Raw genomic sequence first — 6,980 nt, forward strand, 5'->3', positions numbered from 1 at the left:
TCAGAAACCATTAAAATCGAAAAAAACAGAAGGAGATCAAAGGCAAAGAGAGAACGCACGAAGGAGATCGAACAAAATTTGGCAAGAAACTCGAAAAAAGAAACAAAATCTTTTGAAAAATGGAAGTTATATATTCACGCGTTAATTGATTTGGATTGATTTAAAAGTTTGTTAAAGAGGCACGTAATATAAGCAGCACGTTTTGGGGTTTCGTTTTCTTCAAAACTTCTAAAGCTTGTAAGCGCAAAACACTTGTATGTAAAGATTAATCTATTTTTTAATTCGACAAATTAAAGATTATTTTATTACGGATTTGAGTTTCATTTAAAAATTTGTTATTGGCTAATGTATTATGTAACACCCTCACTACCAGAATGTCACGCTTCCGGCTGCGCCACTCTGATAGCAAGAAGTATTATGACTACTTTACATACTAAATATTAAAATAGGAGCTTGTGCCTCAACACTGTATCGCTGATTTCTTTGAAAACCGAAAACAAATACTTTATAAAAAAAAAACAAGCAAGCATAGATTCATATTCAAGACTTCTTACATAATATCTTATAATATAATACATATAAATCTTATAATTCCTATCCCTCTTGTAAAAATTGTAATAACAAAGACGAGGGAAGAAAATAATCTAATCAATACAATAACATATAAACCAAACGCAGTATAACTCTTCTTAATGCCTCTTCATCTGGTTCCTGAAAAGGTAAAGCTGTAGGGGGGTGAGAACCTAACCACACGGTCTCACCACGGAGTTTCAAAGTTGTCATAAGATATTTCAATAAGAAAACTGCTTTCAAATTCAGTCATTATCATTGCCTTATGAATCCTTTTAAAATCCAATAGCTAATCATTCAAAACCTTTTCAAAGAAACAATATTCAATATTTTCAAAAATCTAAGGTCTTTCTTTTTACATAAGCAAATCTCAATCAGAAACCAACCACGCAATCAAACCACACAATCATTAATTTAGCACCAAAGTCCATTCTCAAATGTAACACGCCAGGACAAACACAGGCAAGACAGACAAGTAAAACACAAGTAGTAAGCAGTTACAGCAAATAGTTCAAATATCAGTTAGGAACAATTTAGCAATTAGGCAAACCAAAACAAGTTCGAACCCAAGCAAAGCATACAAATGCATATGATGCATGCCTGTCCTATGGCTGATGAAGCTCATCTGTCAGTTATCCAGCCAACCCGACAAGTCTGAATTGTCCTTAGACTGTCCCCCGACGTGCATCCCCAAGAGTCTATGCATAGCTTTTTCTCAAATAATCAATATTGCTCAATGGGGGTAACATTTCCGGGAATTTATATAGTGCCCGGTCACACTTACGTCGTAGGGTCAACAGAGTATCGAGTTTTCAACCTGGTACACGTGATGGCTCTTGCCACGGTAATTAATCCAGGGAACCTCGTATCTCAGATATTTCAAATTAATAAGCCATGTGAATAATTCAAAGATCACATCTCAACATTCTCAATATCATAATCATTCATCAATCCAAATCTCATTTCCAAGTTCATTTCAAAGCCATATTTCAAATAAAATCCTCATCATCCTCTTTTTCATTCTATTCGTTAACAATCTCAATTCTAAAACAAAATTCTTTCTTTGATAGACAAATAAATCTTAAAACGTATAATGCTTAAAAACAAATCCTTTTAATTAATTACTTTAAATAAAACTTTCAAATTTATAAAATTTCGGCAGCATCTCCTCTAAAACTCGGACACTGCCACCCTTTTCGGATCCCATCCAAATATTTCTCAATCCTTTTCTCAACCATTCCCAAATCTCAAACATTTTCCAGAATTGAACTAGTTCCAATGTCAAATTATTTTCAAATCAACCAATTCTAATAATAAAACTCTTTTTAAAATCGAATCGGCTCAAATATTAAATCATTCATAAAATAAAACCAACTCACAATCAAACCGCTCCCAGAATTAATTTATATCTCAAATTATTTTTAAAATCGTTTCATTTATATTACTAAGTAAATTCTACAACCAAGAAAATCCATCTTTCTTAATAATCAAGTAAATGACATTTCAAACCGATTTTCATTCACAGCCACACACCACTCACGCAATCAAGCATCCAATAATTCAGTCCAACAAACCATCACACCCATAAGACAAATATAATCACAGAAGTAAATCTTTTTGCATCGATATCTATTTATCACAACTCTGTAATATAAAATAGATTTTAAAAAAATTCCTACCTCGAAAGTTGAACCCATAAACTAAAGGTGTCACAAAAACCATTCATCTCCGCCCGGAATCAACAGCAGCTTCAATCGCCGGTCTGCTCACTTCTGCAATAGCAGAAACGGCTCTAATTGCAACAGACAATCCCGGTAACTCAATCCTAAAACGTAAATATCGCGAAAACCTTAATAACACATAACAGAAAGCTAACAGCGTGGGTTCGCAATAAGATATACCTACAGTAAGAACAAAATGGAACAGCCGCAATCCCGAGCTGACCCGGCGGCAGCTCCGACAGCGACCAGAAACTCCAATGGTCCAACAGCAACCTTAACTTTGATATTAAATCATCGGAACTCAATCCTACAATACCAATAGCCCAGAGCCTCTAATAACTTATATTGGAATATTAAAAATGCTTACCAAAAAGGTAGAGGCTCGGCGGCGGCTTCCGGCAGCCAGAACGGCGGCGGTTCGTGGCGGAGACACGGCTCTGGCGACGAGACAGCGACGGAAGGCGTCTCCCTTTCCCATAATGTTCTGACCCTTCCTTCCATAGCTCAGTTCGGCGATAAAGCAGGTCCACGGCGGTGACGAGCTCCCTCAACGGCGGCGCAAGACAGATCTGACGGCGACGGGATCCTCGACGGCGTCTTCTCTCTCTTCCTGCGAGCGTTCTCCCTTGGTGTGACTGTGCGGCGACTTGGCGGCAAGGCTGGGGCGCGACGGTGGCGCAGGGAACAGCAACGATGATGGGTCCTGGTCGGCGATAGCGACAGCTCGTGATGACAGGGACGCGGTCTGGACGGCGATGCAACAAGGCGCACAGCGGGCTGGGCGCGGTGGCGAGGTCTCCTCCCCTCTCTTCCCGTTTAGCTCTCTCAGATCTCCCTCTCTTCTCCTGGCGACAGCGGCAGCGACGGCGGCAGTGACACCCATCGCGCCGCCTCCCTCTTTTTCCCCTTCCTTTCTTCCCGCGATCTTCCCCTCTCACTTCTCCCCTTTCTTTTCTTTCTTACTGCAATTGCTGAGTGTATTGTGTGTTGCTGATGGGGGTTCGGTGGTTTTTGGGAGAAAGGGGTATGGCGCCTAGGGTTAGGGAAATTAAAATTAGGGTTAGGCTAGTATTTTGGGGATTTAGGGTTTAATTTGGGACAAATGTGAAATTAGAAATTTTTGGATAAATTAAAATTTTATTAAATTTTAATAAAATTAAGAGGTATTATATTAAATTAAATATAAATATCTATTTTTAAAATATCCTTTCAATTACAAATTTATAAATTAGTTTCGATTAAATGCTAATTAAATAAAAATTAGAGACAAATAAATTAATTCTCCTTTATTTTATAAAATAAGGTTAAAAATATAAATATTTAAAATTAAGGCATATAAAATATTTACTATTTTTCAATTATAAGAACTTTAAATAAAAGATAAGAGTTTACTCAAGTTTTATATAAAAATCTCCGAAATACATCTTAAATAATTATAATACATCATAAATAATTAATTAATAACTTTTAAAAAAGTTAGAGGTCTTACAAATTACTGCATGTATAAGACAGGATTCAAACTCTCAACACTTATTTAAGCGAATAAAAACTCGGTCAATCCAAATCAATTTCATACTCATTATTATTACTTCTTGTTAAGGATAGAGGAGATAGTAGCATTATTGTGCCTAAGCTTTCAGGAAAGGAAAAAGGGTGAAGTTGTGAAATAGATGGTTAGTTAAGTCTGTTATATTTGTTATGAGGTGAATTCCATCCAATCTTATTTAAATTAGTGGATAAGTTACTCTAGTGACATATCTTTTTATTATTAACTGAAATAAAATTAATTGACTTATCATAATTAATTTTAACTCTTAATCTAATCTAAATTTTGTTAATTTAATTAATTAGTCATGATCTAATTTTGTTTGTAAATTATAAAAATTATTAAAAAATTTAAAATTAATAATGATGTAAGTTACTTCATTACTGGACTATTTAATTAGTTCATCCTTTCCCATCAAAATCTTAATATATGTAATCTTGTGATAAGTTATTTTACTTAGGACTCATCATATTATTAGCGGAGAGTAGTGTGTGAATCACAACAATAGTGCCAATTTTATTTTATTATCCTCATCATCAACTCGATGGATAGTATAATGAAACATGAAGTCGATGAAATTTGAGGTTAAATTACAGTATATAATCACATCATTCATTGCTTAAATCAATTTTTGGGGGAGGGAGAATTGAAATTGGAAAATTTTTGCTTAAATCAGTGATGTAACTTTTGTTATAAAAATTTCATTTCATTTTATTTAATAATAAGAAGATATGTTACAAGAAATAATTTATCCTCTAATTTAGATAAGGTTTGGTAGAATTCACCTTGTTACGATAGATTAGAAAAAATGTTAGAGGCAGTTATGTGTGGTGTGTACCATTATTCAGTATATATATAAAGGAAATAATTGTCCCTATTATTGTATCATTATACTTAACAAATACAAGATATAATTTTGATGCATATTCAGATACTTCTCTCTTGACTCTGATCTGCTTGCAATTCCTATTCTTGATATCTGCATCAAGAAGCTATATTCTTGAACATCAATCTGCTTAATATAGTGCTGGCTGTGAATTAAATTTTTGTTACACAAATAATTGTTTACAAAATCGTCCGTAACATTACATATAGTAATAACATTTGAGCGAATGCAAAGTTGGTGGAGAAAAGGAAGCAGTCATGGATAGAAAGATTGGAATGAAAATATTGGAGACAAAGAAAAAGAAAAAAGGCAAATAGAAAGAACCAAAATGACCAGAGGAGGTGTATTAGAAGAATTCTTAGCTTAGACAAAAGGATCATTTTATTATTTTCATCTTTCTTCTTGAATATTATACAAATTAATTATTTTTAATAATTTTAGTATAAAAGGTTCTTCTTAAATATTATACAAATTAATTAATTTTAACCAGTGTTTTAAGAAAAGGTTTGAGTTAATTGGTTGAACACAATAACTAAATTTTTGTTTAAGATGAAATCCGAATACCTAAATACCAAAAGCAATAATTGATTAATCCTGCTAAAATTCTAGATTTATGGAATTAAGATAAAATGTTGCAGCAGAGCAATACAATTATGAAGTGGCTTAACAAGCAAGAAACTAAAAATAAGAGAAAGATATTGTGTATTGAAAGAACCGAAAAATGTGTATTGATTCACTTAAAAAATTATTAGAATAACGACCAATTTTAGCGACTTAAAAAACTGGTTGCTAATAGCAACCGATTTAATGATCGATATAAAAATTTTAAGACTAAAAAAATGTTGGTCGCTAAATCAGTCGCTCAGTTACATTCAGCGACCAACAAAATCGATCAACCGAATTAGCGACCGATAAATTTTTAATTCAACCAGAATAAAGTTGGTCGCTAAAATCGGTCACTATTTTTTAATTTAGCGACCAAATTAGCAACCAAAATAAAAAGTAACGTCTTTGGGACTGTTGGTCACTAAATCAGTCACTAATTTTAGCGACCGATTTTGCAACTGATAGTGAAATAAGGTGAACAACTGTTTGGTTGCTAAATCGGTTACTAATTGTTAAGATAGAGATGATTTTAGCGACCAACAGAATCGGTCACCAATAGCAACCAAATTAGCGACTGATAAGTTTTTATAACACCAAAATAAAGTTGGTCACTAAAATCGGTAGCTATTTTTTAATTTAACGACCGAATTGGCAACCAAAACAAGAAAGAATGTCTTTGGAACTCTTGGTCACAAAATTAGTTGCTATTTTTTAATTTAGTGACCGATTTTGCAACCGTTAAAAAAATAGGTTGAAAATTGATTGGTTGCAAATTCGGTCGCTAAAAATATAGTTGCTAAATCGGTTGCTAAATTTTAAGATAGTAACTAGTTTTATAAACTAATCAGTCACTAAATCAGTCATTAATTTAAATTAAATAAATTTTTTGAGTTACCCTCACTAACCCTAGCTCATCCACACCATTCTCATCTTCTCTAAATAATTATTAAGTTACCATTGTCATCTTCATTAGCGCCATTGTCATCTTCTTTGTCGCAGCGTCGTTTCCTGAGGTCTCGTCGCCGTCGTTTTCTACAATCTCGGCACTGTCGCATTCGTCTTCTGATGTCTTGGCGCCACAACCACGCACTCCCTCCCTCTCATCTTCAATCTCGTCGCTTGTCGTTGCTACTTGTTTGTCGTTTGTTGCTCACTGCTCTTCGCTCGTTGTCGCCGCTCGTCACTCGCCCTTCTTCGCTCGCCGTCGCCGCTTTCTGGTAAATGTGAACCCTTTCGCTGACATATCTTAGGGATCACACCATCTCAAATAGGACCTCACACTTCTCTCCCTCACTAACGCTAACATACTACCGGAAGAACCGCATGCACCTCTCCATTTGCGTCATCGTCCTCTCAGCTCGCAGCACTGTCGTCTTCTGAGTTCATTCCTCTCTTTTAATCCATATTCTCTCAAAAATTGTTGAAATCTAGCTGCGATTTAACAATTCATGAAATGATTCACGTGATGTTTATGTGTATATTTATTTTGGTGAATTAATCCGTTTTTTAAACCTCGATTTTTTTGTAGTATAAGCTGTTTGATGAAAGTTCTGAAATGCTAACTTTATATTTATGTGTATATTTGTGTTGTAGGATTACAGGATTGAAAATCGAGCCTCTTAGGGGAGACTTCTATTGCATCTACCATATC

The 6,980-nt window shown here is 34.5% G+C and overlaps 1 long non-coding RNA gene across 1 annotated transcript; it reads right to left on the reverse strand.

Moving 5' to 3' along the window:
• Nucleotides 1-312: 312 nt before the first annotated feature.
• Nucleotides 313-6,384, reverse strand: LOC107483481 (uncharacterized). The gene is made up of 5 exons (XR_008008335.1): nt 6,285-6,384; nt 2,659-3,249; nt 2,476-2,569; nt 2,250-2,395; nt 313-725 (listed from the first exon to the last, which is right to left on the reverse strand). It is a non-coding gene; the product is annotated as an uncharacterized LOC107483481 (long non-coding RNA).
• Nucleotides 6,385-6,980: the final 596 nt, after the last annotated feature.

The sequence above is a fragment of the Arachis duranensis genome, chromosome 4 (assembly GCF_000817695.3).
Source record: "Arachis duranensis cultivar V14167 chromosome 4, aradu.V14167.gnm2.J7QH, whole genome shotgun sequence".
NCBI lineage: Eukaryota > Viridiplantae > Streptophyta > Magnoliopsida > Fabales > Fabaceae > Arachis > Arachis duranensis.